At 45.5% G+C, this 19,264-nt stretch overlaps 1 pseudogene; it reads right to left on the bottom strand.

Moving 5' to 3' along the window:
• Positions 1–19,264, bottom strand: part of LOC128601620 (zinc finger protein 208-like) — a 60,482-nt pseudogene that overhangs the window by 15,281 nt on the left and 25,937 nt on the right.

Raw genomic sequence — 19,264 nt, 5'->3', positions numbered from 1 at the left:
TTGGTGGCTCCTTATATACTATAATTAGATGATTACATCACCTTCTTATTTCAACTTGTCACATCGCTATTAGTCCTAAATTGCCCCGTCCCAACTTTTTTGGAACATGTTGCATGCATCAATTTCAAAATAAAAGTTTATCTTCAAAAAACTATGCAGTTGATTAGGTAAAACATCCGATACCTCATCTTTATACATTTTTTGTATAAATACAAGTCAACGTACATTTCAAATCACTCCTCTTTGTTTTTATTAGCACCTACTGTCCCAACTTTTTCAGAATTGGGGCTGTATATTAAGCTGGTTTCTGTCATCTGGTTTTGTTGAAACATTTGTAGTTACACACAGTGATTACACTTTATATCCTATACCATCTACTTATGTAATGTTTTCTGCCACCTCCATGCTTAACAGCTGGCAAGGTTTTCTCTCCATCAAATGATGCTCCATATACCTTAACATACCTAATAAACCTTTTGTGATTGTGGACAGAGTTCATCAGTCAGCAGGCACTCCAAAATATCGCTGGCATTTCTATCAAAATATTGTTTTGAATGTTTCAGATGCAGTTTTGTTACGAGGTTACAGGTCAGGTTTCCTTCCGATGACTCTTCCATGTATGCCATAATTGTGCAAGCAACACTGCAGAGTAGAATGATAAACCACTGTTGCTGTGTCAGCTAAATCTTTCTTCAGGTCCTTAGGTTCATTTAGGTATTTTGCATTTCCTTTCTGCCCAGCATGCAGGCAATATTTTGCACATGCCACAATTACTATTTTATTTATTTAAGTTAATGAAATATAAAGTACCTGTATATTAACATTTGCAAAAAAAAAATTAAAAAATCCATTTTAATTGTTTGCTCCAGTTTTGCATACAATTGTGTAAGTTAAAGATGTTGTGGTCATTCAGGTATAAACCACACTACCATGGGTTTAGAATTTAATTTTAAGTCAAAACAGTGCCTCTGTTAACATTGGGATCAATGTGACTAATATTTAAACTTACATAAATCCATATTGGACTGAGTTCTGTACAAGAGAATTTGTTTTATAATTCAGATTTACCAGTCATTCAGAATGTTTCAGTTACTTTTTAAGAATTGTAAGGAGTAAGCCCTAAAACTCCCACCGCTAGTGATGGAAAAAAAATAAATCTACAATTCTAATACAGTTCTGCACTGCTTGGAGTTGATTCAGCTGATGGTGTTGACCTTGTTGTTAATAACCATTTCCCTAAAACATACCTGATAAGAAAAATATATTTTTCTTTCCTGCTTGTCCAGTAAATCCCTCTTGCCCACCTTAGAAATTAGATGTAAAAAAGAGAACACGAGACTTTTTAATGGTGGAAAAAGTCTTTATTTCATTAAAAGCAGTAATGAATTATACTGCAAGTGAAAAACACAATCAGTGGAGTCAGGTGGAACCAAGAGCATCTTTTTTATGCAGCTTAACTCTGTACATGGTGGTGGGTTGTGCATTAAGGGAAATGAAGACAGGGTTCTGGAATCTTACCCATTAGTAAATTGAATGAATCCCAGATACCATGACCAGCACCAGCCTCTATTACAGCAATTACAGTTAAAGCAATTAAAGTACAGCAATTAAAATAGATCTCAAATCAGTAACTATGCTATGAGAATTTGTTGTAGTTGTATGAAAATACTCTTAAAACTCTTCCGACACTTTGAGCATTCTTACAGCTTTTCTCCTGTGTGAATGCGGTGGTGTCTTTGTAATTCACTCTGTCGAATAAAGCTCTTCCCACACACTGAGCAGTGATACGGTTTTTCTCCTGTGTGAATGCGCTGGTGTGTTTGTAGGGTACTCTGTCGATTAAAACTCTTACCACACTGTGAGCAGTGATACGGCTTTTCTCCTGTGTGAATGCGCTGGTGTCTTTGTAGATTACTCTGGTGAATAAAACTCTTCCCACACACTGAGCAGTGATACGGTTTTTCTCCTGTGTGAATGCGCTGGTGTGTTTGTAGGGTACTCTGTCGATTAAAGCTCTTCCCACACTCTGAGCAGTGATACGGCTTTTCTCCTGTGTGAATGTGCTGGTGTGTTTGTAGATGACTCTGTCGATTAAAGCTCTTCCCACATTCTGAGCAGTGATATGGCTTTTCTCCTGTGTGAATGCGCTTGTGTTTTTGCAGATCACTCTGTTGAATAAAGCTCTTCCCACACTCTGAGCAATGATACTGCTTTTCTCCTGTGTGAATGCGCTTGTGTTTTTGTAGATCACCCTGTCGAATAAAGCTCTTTCCACACTCTGAGCAATGATAAGGCTTTTCTCCTGTGTGAATGCGCTGGTGTATTAGTAGGTCACTCTGTCGAATAAAACTCTTCCCACACTCTGAGCAGTGATACGGTTTTTCTCCTGTGTGAATGCGCTGGTGTTCTTGTAGATTACTCTGTTGAATAAAGCTCTTCCCACACTCTGAGCAGTGATAGCAGTGATAGGGCTTTTCTTTTGTGTGAATGTGCTGGTGTCTTTGTAGATGACACTTGTGAATAAAGCTCTTCCCACACTTTGAGCAGTGATAGGGTTTTTCTCCTGTGTGAATGCGCTGGTGTGTTTGTAAATTACTCTGTCGATTAAAGCTCTTCCCACACCGTGAGCAGTGATGGGGCTTTTCTCCTGCGTGAATGCGCTGGTGTTGTCTGAGGTTACGCCGGTGAGTAAAACTCTTCCCACACTGTGAGCAGGGATAGACTTCTTTCTGCATTTGTTTATTAGAGGAGTTACTGTTGAGTGTAATGGAGGCTATCTGTTGAATACTGGAGCTTATTGCGGTGATATGGTTTACGTCTTTTAACTCTCCTGATTGTAGCAGTCTCTCATATTCCGTATAGTGGTATCTTCTGACGTGTTTGTAGAGGGTAATTTGAGATATATAGGAAAATGAACACCAGCAGCAGGAGAAGACTTCTACCTGGGCTTCATCCATGCCTGGAACAGAAAATTAAAAGTATTAGAAACTCATTGTAAAAATGGTTAAACTATTTTTAGAAAAAAAGAATGACTCAGCAGCAAAAGGGACAGCCTGGGCAGCCTGTATATCCTCTGTTTCCTTATTTGAAAGACCATGCTCTTTAATAATGAAGTTAAGCACTTCCTTGTTATCATAAGCTCTGAGTGCAGCAGCTGAAGAGAATGTGTCTGCTCTGGCTTACATATTTCAGCGAACTGTTCCACCTGTCTGGCCCAGGTGGTGCAACACTTATCTATATCTTCCATGTTGACAGACATACGGGAAAACATACACACATCAAGCTGCATCAGAAATGTCCTTTACTATACCCAGGCAAATCAGACAGGCATCACAGGCATCATTTTCCTGTGTAGAGAAGAGGTACAGACCTCAAGACAAGGACAAATGCCATCTTCTTTGAGGCTAAGGTATAATGATACCACAAAATGCCACAGAACCTAATTTAGATGCTTGTCACTGTGGGCTCAAAATGTAGTAAACATTCTTAAGCACATTATGATAAAATGACTATCATTCATCATGACCCTCTACGTCACCTTCCTTACAAGTGTGAAAACATCTCTTCTCTTCAGCAGGGTGGTGAAAGCTTGGTATCCCATACATCCTGTGTTATACCAAGTGAACTGACTGAAAGGCAACAATAAACTGCCAGCTGTCTGTCTGCCTCACAGTTACCACTGTTGCTAAAGGTCTTCTGGATGTGGAGGACACTTGAATTCACACATGATACGGGAGGTCTTTCCTGATTGGGAGCTCACATGACAATAAATGTTGATATTAATAAATTGCATAGTATAGCAAGAGTTTGAATGAGAATTAAAGTGTCATTGTTACTCAACCCCAGTCTGTCCTTATACAGACGTTGTCTTCATCTTCAGATTCTTCCTGTTTTACACGTTTCCTTTCAAATCCTCCATTATTTTGGTCTACATTTTCCACAGAGTTTGATGTCCCACCATCTGAAATTCCCAGATTTACATTTAAATACTGTCAACTCAAGTAAAACTATAAACAACAAAAGGGAAACCAGTGCTGAAGTACTGGTCCAGTCACAAATAGTTAAGCCTAGTTAAGACTTCAAAAAGTTATTCATAGGGGTGCAACAAGACATGATACAATTCAATTCATGATACTGGGTACACATTTTGATATTCTCAGACTGTTTCAAACAAAATTTGAATGAAGAAATAATATGAGCGAAGAGTGCTTTTTTTTTTATTTCTGAATCATAAAGAATGCAAAACAAAGTGTATTTTTGTCTGTAAAATGTTTTTTTTTTACTACAGTTTCACTATATCTTAAAAATAAATACATAAATGTATAAATTCTCCCAAAAATTTGACTGCTCCAGGATTTTGTGATTTTGCGGTCACAGAAACTCTGCAATAGTCAGAGGAAATTGCAATTTTTAAAATGACGAGAGATTTGGGCCAAGATGCATCATGTGACGCCATCACAACGCGCATTCAGCCAAAATCCTCTTTGATTCACGTGCATCAAACCTGAGTACAACTAAAAGGTCTCATTTACCAACAAACATCAATGTGAAAGACCATGCAAAACAATTTTATGCAATTGCAATTTCACCGATTGAAGTAGTTCTCTGCAAAACCCGTAGAAAAATCTTCGCAACTTGCATCGCAAATCTTTTTAAAAGCCGCAGTAAAATCAAGCAGTTTTGACCGGAATAATCACAAAAAATAAAATCCCCGCCCTCCCAGTCCTCTCTCCCACTCCCCACCCTCCCAGTCCTCTCTCCCACTCCCCGCCCTCCCAGTCCTCTCTCCCACTCCCCGCCCTCCCAGTCCTCTCTCCCACTCCCCGCCCTCCCAGTTCTCTCTCCCCTACCCTTCCTCCAAGTCCTCTCTCCCCACCTGCCCTCCCAGTCCTCTCTCCCCACCTGCCCTCCCAGTCCTCTCTCCCCACCTGCCCTCCCAGTCCTCTACCTCCCCCTCCGCGCCCTCTCCCCCCTTCCCAGTCCTCTACCTTCCTCCTAGTCCTCTCCCCCCCAGTCCTGCCCCCCCGCCCTCCCAGTCCTCTCTCCCCTACCCTTCCTCCAAGTCCTCTCTCCCCACCTGCCCTCCCAGTCCTCTCTCCCCACCTGCTCTCCCAGTCCTCTACCTCCCCCTCCGCGCCCTCTCCCCCCTTCCCAGTCCTCTACCTTCCTCCTAGTCCTCTCCCCCCCAGTCCTGCCCCCCCGCCCTCCCAGTCCTCTCTCCCACTCCCTGCCCTCCCAGTCCTCTCTCCCCTACCCTTCCTCCAAGTCCTCTCTCCCCACCTGCCCTCCCAGTCCTCTCTCCCCACCTGCCCTCCCAGTCCTCTCTCCCCACCTGCCCTCCCAGTCCTCTACCTCCCCCTCCGCGCCCTCTCCCCCCTTCCCAGTCCTCTACCTTCCTCCTAGTCCTCTCCCCCCCAGTCCTGCCCCCCGCCCTCCCAGTCCTCTCTCCCCTACCCTTCCTCCAAGTCCTCTCTCCCCACCTGCCCTCCCAGTCCTCTCTCCCCACCTGCTCTCCCAGTCCTCTACCTCCCCCTCCGCGCCCTCTCCCCCCTTCCCAGTCCTCTACCTTCCTCCTAGTCCTCTCCCCCCCAGTCCTGCCCCCCCCGCCCTCCCAGTCCTCTCTCCCACTCCCTGCCCTCCCAGTCCTCTCTCCCCTACCCTTCCTCCAAGTCCTCTCTCCCCACCTGCCCTCCCAGTCCTCTCTCCCCACCTGCCCTCCCAGTCCTCTCTCCCCACCTGCCCTCCCAGTCCTCTACCTCCCCCTCCGCGCCCTCTCCCCCCTTCCCAGTCCTCTACCTTCCTCCTAGTCCTCTCCCCCCCAGTCCTGCCCCCCCCGCCCTCCCAGTCCTCTCTCCCACTCCCCGCCCTCCCAATCCTCTCTCCCACTCCCCGCCCTCCCAGTCCTCTCTCCCACTCCCCGCCCTCCCAGTTCTCTCTCCCACTCCCCGCCCTCCCAGTTCTCTCTCCCCTACCCTTCCTCCAAGTCCTCTCTCCCCACCTGCCCTCCCAGTCCTCTACCTCCCCCTCCGCGCCCTCTCCCCCCTTCCCAGTCCTCTACCTTCCTCCTAGTCCTCTCCCCCCAGTCCTGCCCCCCCCCGCCCTCCCAGTCCTCTCTCCCACTCCCCGCCCTCCCAGTCCTCTCTCCCTCCCTCCGAGTCCTCTCTCCCTCCCTCCGAGTCCTCTCTCCCTCGCCCTCCAAGTCCACCCCCCTCCCCGCCCTCCCAGTCCACCCCCCTCCCCGCCCTCCCAGTCCTCTCTCCCACTCCCCACCCTCCCAGTCCTCTCTCCCACTCCCCGCCCTCCCAGTCCTCTCTCCCACTCCCCGCCCTCTCTCCCACTCCCCGCCCTCCCAGTCCTCTCTCCCTCCCTCGGAGTCCTCTCTCCCTCGCCCTCCAAGTCCACCCCCCTCCCCGCCCTCCCAGTCCTCTCTCCCACTCCCCACCCTCCCAGTCCTCTCTCCCACTCCCCACCCTCCCAGTCCTCTCTCCCACTCCCCACCCTCCCAGTCCTCTCTCCCACTCCCCACCCTCCCAGTCCTCTACCTCCCTCCTAGTCCTCCCCCCCAGTCCTCTCCCCCGCCAGTCCTCTCTCCCACTCCCCGCCCTCCCAGTCCTCTCTCCCACTCCCCGCCCTCCCAGTCCTCTCTCCCACTCCCCGCCCTCCCAGTCCTCTCTCCCCACCCAGTCCTCTACCTCCCTCCTAGTCCTCCCCCCCAGTCCTCTCCCCCGCCAGTCCTCTCTCCCACTCCCCGCCCTCCCAGTCCTCTCTCCCACTCCCCGCCCTCCCAGTCCTCTCTCCCACTCCCCGCCCTCCCAGTCCTCTCTCCCACTCCCCGCCCTCCCAGTCCTCTCTCCCCTACCCTTTCTCCGAGTCCTCTCTCCCCACCTGCCCTCCCAGTCCTATACCTCCCCCTCCGCGCCCTCCCCCCCCGCAGTCCTCCCCCCCACGCCCTCTACCTCCCTCCTAGTCCTCCCCCCCCAGTCCTCTCTCCCACTCCCCGCCCTCTCTCCCCTACCCTTCCTTCCTCTCTCCCCACCTGCCCTCCCAGTCCTCTCTCCCCACCTGCCCTCCCAGTCCTCTCTCCCCACCTGCCCTCCCAGTCCTCTCTCCCCACCTGCCCTCCCAGTCCTCTACCTCCCCCTCCACGCCCTCTCCCCCCTTCCCAGTCCTCTACCTCCCTCCTAGTCACCCCCCCCAGTCCTCTCCCCCCCCGCGCCCTCTCCGCCCTCCCAGTCCTCTCTCCCACTCCCCGCTCTCCTCCCCAGTCCTCTACCTCCCCCTCCCCCCTTCCCAGTCCTCTACCTCCCTCCTAGTCCTCTCCCCCCCGCGCCCTCTCCGCCCCCCCACCCCCCCGCCCTTCCAGTCCTCTCTCCCCACCTGCCCTCCCAGTCCTCTACCTCCCCCTCCACGCCCTCTCCCCCCTTCCCAGTCCTCTACCTCCCTCCTAGTCCCCCCCTTCGAGTCCTCTCCCCCCCCGCACCCTCTCCGCCCTCCCAGTCCTCTCTCCCACTCCCCGCCCTCCCCCCCAGTCCTCTACCTCCCCCTCCCGCCTTCCCAGTCATCTACCTCCCTCCTAGTCCCCCCCTTCGAGTCCTCTCCCCCCCCCGCGCCCTCTCCGCCCTCCCAGTCCTCTCTCCCACTCCCCGCCCTCCCCCCCAGTCCTCTACCTTCCCCTCCCGCCTTCCCAGTCATCTACCTCCCTCCTAGTCCTCTCCCCCCCCCCCCCGAGTCCTCTCCCCCCCGCGCCCTCGATGACCCCCCCACCCCCGCGCCCTCTCCGCCCTCCCAGTCCTCTCTCCCACTCCCCGCCCTCCCCCCCAGTCCTCTACCTCCCCCTCCCGCCTTCCCAGTCATCTACCTCCCTCCTAGTCCCCCCCTTCGAGTCCTCTCCCCCCCCGCGCCCTCTCCGCCCTCCCAGTCCTCTCTCCCACTCCCCGCCCTCCCCCCCAGTCCTCTACCTTCCCCTCCCGCCTTCCCAGTCATCTACCTCCCTCCTAGTCCTCTCCCCCCCCCCGAGTCCTCTCCCCACCGCGCCCTCGATGACCCCCCCCCACCCCCCCACCCTTCCAGTCCTCCCCCACCCTCCCAGTCCTCCCCCACCCTCCCAGTCCTCTCTGCCCTCCCAGTCCTCTCTCCCCTACCCTCCCTCCGAGTCCTCTCCCCCCCTGCGCCCTCTCTGCCCTCCCAGTCCTCTACCTCCCCCTCCACGCCCTCTCCCCCCTTCCCAGTCCTCTACCTCCCTCCTAGTCCCCCCCTTCGAGTCCTCTCCCCCCCCGCGCCCTCTCCGCCCTCCCAGTCCTCTCTCCCACTCCCCGCCCTCCCCCCCAGTCCTCTACCTCCCCCTCCCGCCTTCCCAGTCATCTACCTCCCGCCTAGTCCTCTCCCCCCTGCGCCCTCGATGACCCCCCACCCCCCGCCCCCCACCCTTCCAGTCCTCCCCCACCCTCCCAGTCCTCTCTGCCCTCCCAGTCCTCTCTCCCCTACCCTCCCTCCGAGTCCTCTCTCCCCACCTGCCCTCCCAGTCTTCTCTCCCCCTCTCTGAAACTTAGATTTGTAAGTTTGTGGATTTTATTATAAACAAATGGAAAAATAGTCATTAAAAAACAAAAGTAATATAAAAGAAAGTTTTTAACTGATTAATTGAAGAAAAAATATAATCAGCCGATTAATCGATTATGAAAATAATAGTTAGTTGCAGCCTTAGTATTGTTACACCCCTAGTTATTGAGTTCTAGACTGGAACATAATACACCCCGTCGTCTTACAGAGATGGTCTTTATCTTCAGGTTCCTCCTTTTTCACATGATTCTGAAGGTCCACGGGTACGATGTGTCCTACAGAGACTGGTGTCACTTTAAAAATGTGAAGTATAAAATATAAATGGGGAAAAACCAGTGATGTGGTTAATTCACACATTAGATTAAACTAAAAATTAGTACTGAATATTAGACTGGATTGTAATATGCCATGTTGACTTACAGAAGTTTTCTTCATCTACAGTTTCTTCCTTTTTCACATGTTTCTGAAGGTTCACACAGGTGATGTGTTCTACAGAGCCTGATGTCCCTCCATCTGAAGACGTATATTTTTCTGCCTGCACATCCCCACAAAGATGATGAACAAAGAGTAATAATGCTTATTTACAAAAGAAAGTCGATTAAGCAATATTGCATGAGCAAAAGTGCTGTTATACAGAATATCAGCACAGCTGTAATTCACGGCTGCAGGTAATCACAGCAGTGCCGATATTCAGTACAGCAGTACAACTGCGAGTGTGATCTTGCTTTTATGTGATAGTTTTCATAATAAGAAATTAATATCAAGTAACTAACATTTCAGACACAATATGGCCAAATACTGGTTTATTTTTGCTGTCAATGGAAAAAATTCCCAAAACAGCCACAGCTAGATAGAGCTTTCCATGTTGCCGTGTAACACACAGACTAACTGACAGCCTGTAGTAAGTGTAGTAACAGTTTCAATGTAATGATCTAGATTTGTAATTTATGCAGCAAACACAGATAAGTGGAGTGATACACACAGTGAATTGTTCCAGTGCTGTTATACTAAATATCAGCACTCTTGCAAGGTAACTTGACCAATCAAATTAGTGGACTGAAACTAACTGTGGTATAACACAACATATAGTCCATTAGGATACAGAAGAGACGATAATAACATGGTTTACTTGATTAGTAGGAGAGCATGCAACCTACCAAGGATGGAAGCTGATTAAGAGAAGAACATTCAGACAGTCAGGTGAATGTCTTAGTTATTAAAAATGTTATGTTTAATTGCACACATATAGATAACTGTTACCTGTGAGTCAGTGGGACCAGGAGTGTGTGGAGGTTTTCTAGAAGAGCACGGTCGTATCCCTGCTGATTCCATTATAAGGTCTTATTATGAGGTCTAAATGGTGTTTCAGGAAAAGGAGGCTCTGATCATAAGCATAACTCACTGTAATCTAAAATACTTCATGTAAATTATGAAGCTTTCATTTAAAAGAAAACTGGGAGAATAAAAATTATTTAATACGCCACTGTATCATTCTCTCTGTACTGCACTTCGAAGGTTTGGGATTCAGTCACTAACTATTAGCCGAGCAGCTCAGCTAGTTAAACTTACCTCAGGTTTTAAAGTAGAACATAGTGAACATCCTCAAATACAGACACAGTAACAAGCTTATTTTTAAATCGACCAAATCTGTTATTGTATATAAACCAGTTAGGAATAATCAAATATTCACTCGGGAATGAAAAACCACATCCTCTTCTTCTGTTGTAAGTTTACAGCGCCTCCTTCTTCTTCTTTTAAGTTTTATTGGCTGTTGATAAACCATCTTTTTGGTGCATTACCGCCACCAACTGGTTAGGAGCAGCAAAAGTAGGTATAAAAGAAAAAGAAGGGAAAAAAGAGAATTGGGTATATTTCAAACTTAAATCGTGTTATAAATGCCTGGTAATCTTAGATACTTGAATAATGCACTATATACTTTCTCTTGTCCTTAACCACTTTTTAGTAGACTTTACACTGTAATGTGGATTACACCCATATTGAGTAGTTTTTCTTTAAGTTCAGATATTTTCATATGCTGTACAGTGAATGAACACATGTTCCACTGTCTCTGCTTGGCTGCAGAATATGCATCATCCTGTTGCATATTTTCCTATTATAAATAATGACTGATTTAAACCTGATTGTCCTATTCTTATACGAGTAATAATTGTATCCTCTATTGGTTTATTATAGACTATCCTCTCTGTATTAACTTGCTTTTGAATACTGTATCGTTGCCTCTTCTTTTTTTTTTTAGTTCTCTGACACATTTCTATTGTCATCCATCCATGCATCCATCTTCTATACCGCTTATCCTTCCTTCAGGGTCACAGGGAACCTGGAGTCTGTCCCAGGGAGCTTTCTATTGTCACTCCATTTTAATTAATGCTTTTTTATTTGTTTTTACCTCAATTTTTGCGGTATGTTAATGTTGGTATTGGGTTTGTCCAGTAGGGGGCGGTGGTGCATTGTATTGGGGGGCTGTAGCACTGTTAGAAGCAGAGAAGAAAGCACAGTGTGGGGGCGCGCGCGCTTGATTGTGTATTGCTGGTTACTGAGACGAGTCCTAAATAAAAGAGACCATCAAGATGCAACAGTTCTCTCTGAGTTTTCCTCAGTATCTAAGATTAAACATTTTATTTAATGGAACCAGAATGCAATATTTGGGTGCCTTAAAGCTTGTTTAACCAATATATCAATAGTTTTACTGCCCTCCACTTCCACATGTGCTGGTATCCATAAAAATGGCAGGATTAACTGGATGTTGTGGATTCTGAATAAACTTACAAGAATTTCATATATGTTCAATTTTGCAGTTAAGGCTTGCATATCATCACTGATAATCATGCCCAGGTCTCCTGTAAAAGAAACACCAGGGTTACATTTAGTTACCTTTTTAATTTCAAAAGGAGATAATTGAGACTTTGGATGTGGCATCATTTGAATCTCGCAGAGAACAGCGGGGAGCAAGTCTACCCAATTTCTACCTGTTTCCATCATTGCCTTAATAAGTCTGTCCTTAATTGTTCCATTTTTCTGTTAAATAATACCTGAGCTTTGAGGATGGTACGATATGTGAAAGTTCCAATTGATGCTAAGGTATATGAAAAGCTTTTGTGTCACTTTTGCCACGAATGGAGTGCAGTTATTACTGTCATTCGATTGCAGGATGTCATATCATGGTATTATATTTCCTTGTGCTTGCATTTTCTTTAGAGCACGGGAAAGCCTCAACCCACTTAGAGAATTTGTCAGTGATAGCCAGTAAGTACTTTAGGTTTCATACTGATGGTATGTGTGTGACATCAATCTGCAGGCTCTGAAAGGGTGTGTCAGTTGGCTGTTGTGTGTCATGTTTAGCAGTTTGGCCTTGAACGTTGGCTCTGGCGCAAATCAAACAGGCATCCAGGAGTTTTAAATTTCATGGTTTTAAGTTTTACAGTTTTTACAACATTTGAGATACAAAATCAGTCAGTAATACTTCTGATCACCCCCTTTTGTGCGTCATGAGTAATATGGTGAAAATGATGCAGAAGGAAGGAAGAACAAAGTGTGGATGGGCCACATGACCTCATGGGCAGTGAATAATACCATCCAACCCAGGCATACAACCCTCCATGTGCCAAAAGGATAAGTCAGCCTATGTACCAGAAGTCTGAATAAACATAATATCAATATCACAGGGGGTGTATGTATGCGAGAAAAATGCAATGGCATCATGGATGTGAGAATAGGGTGAGCCCTCTATGGCAGCCCACTTAGCCACCTCATGAAACAATTGCCCCTAGTAGAATCTGAATCAACAGGATCATGACCACAAACCTTAACAACAGCAAATTGCTTAGAGGCTAAGCAAACATAGAGAAACATAGAGGCTTCCAAGGGGTAAGAGACTAGTGTAGCATGTGAGATAGGTTACTGTCAGCAGCTATAAAGCCACATGCATGCAATATCCTTGGGCCACCCCAAATGGATATCTAGAATCAGTGTAAATAGTCACCACTTGTGCATGAAAGAGAGCTCGGTGGCTGGGGCAGGTTTAAAAGAAATTGAGTGAACCTCATGAACAATATTGGGTAATGAACCCTTAAGTGTGGTGTTGTCTTTGGCTTTTGAACATGAACCATCGACATAAATATAGGTGTGCAACAATTATTGGTACCCCTTTGAATTAATATCAGAAAAATATATTTGAAATACATTCCCATTGATATTTAAAATTTTTTAGTACTCCTGGGTGACTAGGAACTGGAAATTGTTCAACCATGACTTCCTATTTTACATATCTATTTTATAAATATGAGGTAACACACAGGCCAAATTCCACACATTCATAACAATGGGTTAGACCAAGAAATATAGCTGTGATGTGCAGTAAAAGGTTGTTGTGCTTCACAAAATGGGAAGTTGCTATAAAAAATAGCAGAAGAATTGAAAATGCCCATTTCCACCATCAGGGCAATAATTAAGAAGTTCCAGTCAACTGGAAATGTTATGAATCAACCTGGAATTGGACGTGTGTCTATATCGTCTCAACGCACTGTGAAGAGGATGGTTCGAGTGGACAAAAAATCTCCAAGGATCACAGCTGGAGAATTGCAGAAGTTAGTTGTGTCTTGGGGTAAGAAAGTCTCCAAAACTACAATCCAAAGTCACCTACATCACCACAAGTTGTTTGGAAAGGTTTCAATAAAAAAGCCTTTACTCTCATCCAAAAACAAACTCGAGCGTCTTCAGTTTGCCAGACACTACTGGAAGTTCAAATAGAATCAGGTTCTATGGTCAGATGAAGCCAAAATAAAGCTTTTTAGCAATAAACACCAGAGGTGGTTTTGGTGCACACAGAGAGGTAGCCATAAGGAAAAGTACCTCATGCCCACGGTTAAATATGGTGGTGGCTCTTTAATGTTTTGGGGCTGTTTTTCTGCCAGAGGACCTGGACATTTTGTTAGGATACATGGCATAATGGACTCTATCAAATATCAACAGATATTAAATGAAAACCTGACTGCCTCTGCCAGAAAGCTTAAAATGGGCCATGGTTGGATCTTCCAGCAGGACAATGATCCAAAACATACATCAAAATCAAAACAAAAATGGTTTACTGACCACAAAACCATCCTGCCATGGCCATCCCAGTCCCCTCACTTGAAACCCATAGAAAACCTCTGGGGTGAACTGAAGAGGAGAGTCCACCAGCATGGACCTCGAAATTTGAAGGATCTGGAGAGATTCTGTATGGAGGAATGGTCTCAGATCCCTTGCCATGTATTCTCTAACCTCATCAGGCACTATAGGAGAAGACACAGAGCTGTTATCTTGGCAAACGGAGGTAGCAAAAAGTATTGACTAAAAGGGTGCCAATAATTGCTGCACAACTATATTTAACAAACATATATTTTTTTTGGATAAACCGGTTTGTGTTTGCAATTGTTTGATATCCATTTTTGTGTATGTATTTTTGTAATTTTTAAACAAAAGATCAAAAGGTTAAACAATAAGGACAAATTTTCAGCCTTCTTTGCTCATATTTACCAAGGGTGCCAATGTTAGTGGAGGTCACTGTGCATAAATCCATGGTGGACTGATTTCTCTACAAGAGAATTCATTTTATAATTCAGATACAATCACAGTCCTTCAAGAGATTTCAGTTACTGTTTAAGAATTGTAAGAACTAAGGCCTAAGACTCTCCCTGCAAGTGATGGAAAAATAATACATTTTAATTCTGATACAGCTCTGTTAACACTGTTTGGAGTTGATTCAACTGATGGCGTTGTCCTTGTTAAAAGCAGTTTCCCTAAAATCTGAGAAGAAAAGAAAAATATTTGTCTTTCCTGCTTTTCCAGAAAATCCCTCTTGGCTGGCTTAGCAGTTATATAAAAAAGTGAGCAAGAGATTTTTAAAATAATGAACATGTCTTTATTTAAATAAAAGCAGTAATGAAGCATACTGTAAGTGAAAAACACAACAGAATCAGGCTGAACCAAGAGCATCTTTCTATTAATGCAGCACAACTCTATGCCTGGTGGTGGGCTGTGCATTACTGAATCATTTCCAGACACAGTGACAAACACCGAAAGGTCCCAAGAGAAACTCTGGTATATTCACAGCATACAGTGAATACATTTATCCACACTAATGTTTCAAAGTTTGGAATCATTTAGAAAATGTGACATTTTCCATGAAACCCACAATCTTTCATGCATCAGATAAGTTGCAAAATGAACAGAAAAGAGTCAACACACTGACAAAGTTAAAAATGATTTCTGATTGAAATAATTTAGTGCTTCAAAAACTTTGCTTTCATCAAAGAATCTACCATTTGCAGCAACTACAGTCTTGTAGACCTTTGGCATTCAGTTTGTTTAGGTCATCTGCATCAATTTCTCTCCGTGCTTCCTAAGGCACCTCCCACAAGCTGGATTGGTTTGATGGGCACGTTTTTCATACCATGTGCTCAAGCTGCTCCCACAGCAGATCAATAGAGTTGAGATCCAGTGATTGTGCTGACAGAACCATTAAACACAGAATTCCACTGACAGCTTCTTCCCTACAAAGGTTTTGCATAATTTTGAGCAGTGCTTTGGGCCATTGTCCTGCTGTAGGATGAAACTGGCTCCAATTCATCACTGTCACAGGGTATAGCATGTCATTGTAAATAGAGTAATAAACTTCCTTGTTCAAGATTCCTTTCAAATTTTACAAATTTCCCACTTTACCAGCACCAAAGTGCCCCCAAACCATCATATTCCCTGCACCAGGCTTGACAGCTGGTGTCCAGAACTCCTCCAGCAACTTTTCATTTGTTCTGCACCTCATTAATGTTTTTCTCTACACCTCACTTAAGGCCCTTTCACATTGAGCATGATGCAATAAAGCAAAGCGAATCACAGACGAACGGTGCTTTCACACCGAATGCTAAACGATTGAATGCCTTCAGCTAATTCATGCCTACACGATAGGTGGCGCTGACGGAGAATTCATTTTATGCCTGCACACACAGTGGTCTTTGACCACTGAGAAGAAGAATCACTTAAATGTTGGCGCACAGCACCACAACACAAACTGTTAAGAAGCACAGAAACAAACTCTTGTTATTTTATGTGGATTCTACTCGGAAAGGGAGGCAGAACATTTGTGTGTGTGTTTTTTTAACAGTGCCATCAAGCTGTTTTAGTCCGAATTAAATAATGTGAAATAAAATTCAGTAATACAGCAGTGGAACAAAACCCAAGTTTAATCCCCAAGACCAGCCCAGTTGTTTTCTTGGTGGAAGAAACTTCTGAAAAATGGAAAGGCAGCTGGTGGTGTTGATCTTACTGTAGATCAGATCAAGAACCTTGGTCCAGTGGCAACATCGTGGCTCCTGGCACTTTTCAACAACTGCCTAACAATGCTTAGAATACCAAGAGCATGGAGAAAATCAAAGGTCATTGCATTGCTGAAGCCAGGGAAATGCCCTGCCGACGCCAAAAGCTACCGCCCAATATCTCTTCTCTGCCACACCTATAAGCTGTTCAAGCACTCAACCGGCTGGCACCCGTAGTCGAGCCCCAACTCATACCTGAACAGGCTGGGTTCCGACCCGGGATGTCCTGCATAAGCCAGACACTAAAGCTGCGCAGTTCATTGAGGATGGCTTTGAACTCGGTATGATTTCAGGCGTGGCATTATCGACCTATCTGCTGCCTGTGACATAGTCAACATCAAGGGACTGCTTATGAAAGTCGCAAATATTACCAAGGACAGAGGCTTCATGAAAATTCTCAATGAGCTGCTCCACAACCACAGATTCCAAGTCCATCTCCACACGGGGAAGGGTCACTGGCGATGTCAGAAAAATGGTCTTCCACAGGGTAGCATCCTGGCCCGAGCCTGTTCAATATCTACATGAATGACCAACCCAGCCTGCCCCAGACACAACGTTTCTTGTATGCAGACAATCTGGCCTTAGCAGCGCAGAGCAGTTCTTCGAAGAGGTAGAGTCGACCTTGTGTGAGGCTTTGAAACATCTAGGACAGTACTATGAGGCCAATTGCCTTAGGCCTAACCCCTCAGAGACACAGACTTGCGCATTTCACCTGCGCAACCACCAAGCGAGGAGAGCCCTGAGTGTCACCTGGAATGGTGTAGCGATCGATCACTGCCCTCACCCAAGATATCTGGGGATCACACTGGACAGGGTGTTCACGTACAAAGCTCACTGCTTTAACACCCGGCAAAAGGGTGAATACCATCTCCACAGCCCATTGAGAACTAACTCGTGCAACAGCTTGCTGCTGTCGCCTGGGCACAAACAACCGAGGCCAATATGGAGGGTGTGAAACAGGCTAAGAACACAAGTTGGCTGCTGCGGGGAGAATGTGGCCAGATGGGGACTGCTCCCTGGCCAATTGACTCATTGAGCCACCTGCGGATCAGCGCCACAAACCATGGTGCACCTGCTGAAGTGCCCCACGTGTCCACATTCCTCCATGGCGTGTGACCTGTACAACGCGACGGACAGGGCTATCGAGACCGCCGCCTACTGGACGAAACTAATATGAAGTGGAACCTCGACACGAAAAGAATAAGTAAGAAATATACTTTTTTGGCAGCTACCTCGCCTCACGGAATGTGAAGGCATTTTGTTTATATCTCCATTGTGTGTGTGTGTGTGTGAGAGAGAGAGAGTGAGTGAGTGAGAGAGAGAGAGAGAGAGAGAGAGAGAGAGAGAGAGAGCAAGCACACGCGCTGAGCAAATGGCACTTTTTAATGCATAAGTAACTGATGCACACCAAAAATACGCAAAAAAGTGGATGGAAACTGATGGCAAATGATAAGAACTTAATATCCATTTTCTTGACTCTTCCGGAATACCATTCTTCGGTATTTACACTGGTTTTCAAAACAGCCTACTGTGCTATAGCACCACCTATCTCGCCCGTTTGTGCAACAGCAGCGTCTCCGGGCACGTGATCTAAAGCTCAAAGCTAATTGGATGGGCCGTTGCGTCGCAAAGTGACGGGGAAAAAAAAATAAAAAATCGATATACTGGATGAAAAAAAGTGTGGCTTTGTCACGCTGCGAATGATCTGCCGGTGTGAACAGCTCCATATTGATTATTGTTTTGATTCACGAGAGTCATCACGTCGCTTAATCGCGCTCAGTGTGAAAGGACCTTTAGACACCGGGGGCTACAACTTCTTTTTCTATCCTATTTAGAGGTCATTTGCATTGTTCTGTGAAGGGAGTAGTATACTCATTTGTAAAATAACTTAAATTTCTTGCCAATTTCTCACATGGAATCATTTCTATAAATAAAAAAATGCCTATGTAGATATTCCATTAAAATCAGCTGTTTCCAACCATAATAATCATTTGCAACATTAACAATGTCTAAGGCTGCATGTTATTTTAACTGACAATAAATTGTGATTTTCTTTCAAAAACAAGACAACTTGAGTGATTCCTAAGATATGCATGGTAGTGTACATACCTTACACAAATCATGATAACTGTTAAAGGCCAGTTTACAATGTAAATCTCAAATCAATTACTATGCTATGAAAATCTGTTGAAGTATGCAATTACTCTTTTGATTAAAACTCTTCCCATACTCTGAGCACTCTTACAGCTTTTCTCTTGTGTGAATGCGCTGGTGTGTTTGTAAATTACTCTGTCGACTAAAGCTCTTCCCACACTCAGAGCAGTGATACGGTTTTTCTCCAGTGTGAATGCGCTGGTGTATTTGTAGTTCACTTGGTCGAATAAAGCTCTTCCCACACTCTGAGCAATGATACGGCTTTTCTCCTGTGTGAATGCGCTGGTGTATTTGTAAATTACTCCTTTGAATAAAGCTCTTCCCACATTCTGAGCAGGAATACGGCTTTTCTCCTGTGTGAATGCGCTGGTGTTCTTGTAGATTACTCTGCTGAATAAAGCTCTTCCCACACTCTGAGCAATGATACGGCTTTTCTCCTGTGTGAATGCGTTGGTGTATCTGTAGTACACTCTGTCGAATAAAGCTCTTCCCACACTCTGAGCAATGATACGGCTTTTCTCCTGTGTGAATGCGCTGGTGTATTTGTAGTTCACTCCGTCGAATAAAGCTCTTCCCACACTCTGCGCAAGAATATGGCTTTGCTCCAGTGTGAATGCGCTGGTGTCTTTGTAGATTACTCTGTTGAATAAAGCTCTTCCCACATTCTGAGCAGTGATATGGTTTTTCTCCTGTGTGAATATGCAAGTGTGCTTGAAGATGACTTCGTTGATTAAAGCTCTTCCCACACTGTGAGCAGTGATATGGTTTTTCTCCTGTGTGAATGCGTTGGTGTTGTGTGAGATGACGCTGGTCAGTAAAACTCTTCCCACACTGTGAGCAGGGATAGACTCCTTTCTGCATTTGTTTCTTAGAGGAAGCTATTTGTTGAATACTGGAGCTTATTGTGGTGATATTGTTCATGTCTTTTAACTCTCCTGATTGTAGCAGTCTCTCATATTCCTCATAGTGGTATCTTCTGATGTGTTTGTGGAGTTTAATTTGAGATGGATAGGAAAGTAAACACAGAGAGCAGGAGAAGACTTGTACCTGGGCATCATCCATGTCTGGAGCAGAAAATGAACAGTATTAGAATGAATGTAACCAGTGCTCTATAAATTATAAATGAGGCAATGACAAATAACTTCTGGTGAAGATGTAGAAAAGAATGGCTAACCAAGTCA

The sequence above is a fragment of the Ictalurus furcatus genome, chromosome 25 (genome assembly GCF_023375685.1).
Source record: "Ictalurus furcatus strain D&B chromosome 25, Billie_1.0, whole genome shotgun sequence".
NCBI classification, from domain to species: Eukaryota; Metazoa; Chordata; class Actinopteri; order Siluriformes; family Ictaluridae; genus Ictalurus; species Ictalurus furcatus.
The sequence above is the reverse complement of the archived record's forward strand: the minus strand, read 5'-3'. Positions and strand labels throughout refer to the sequence as shown.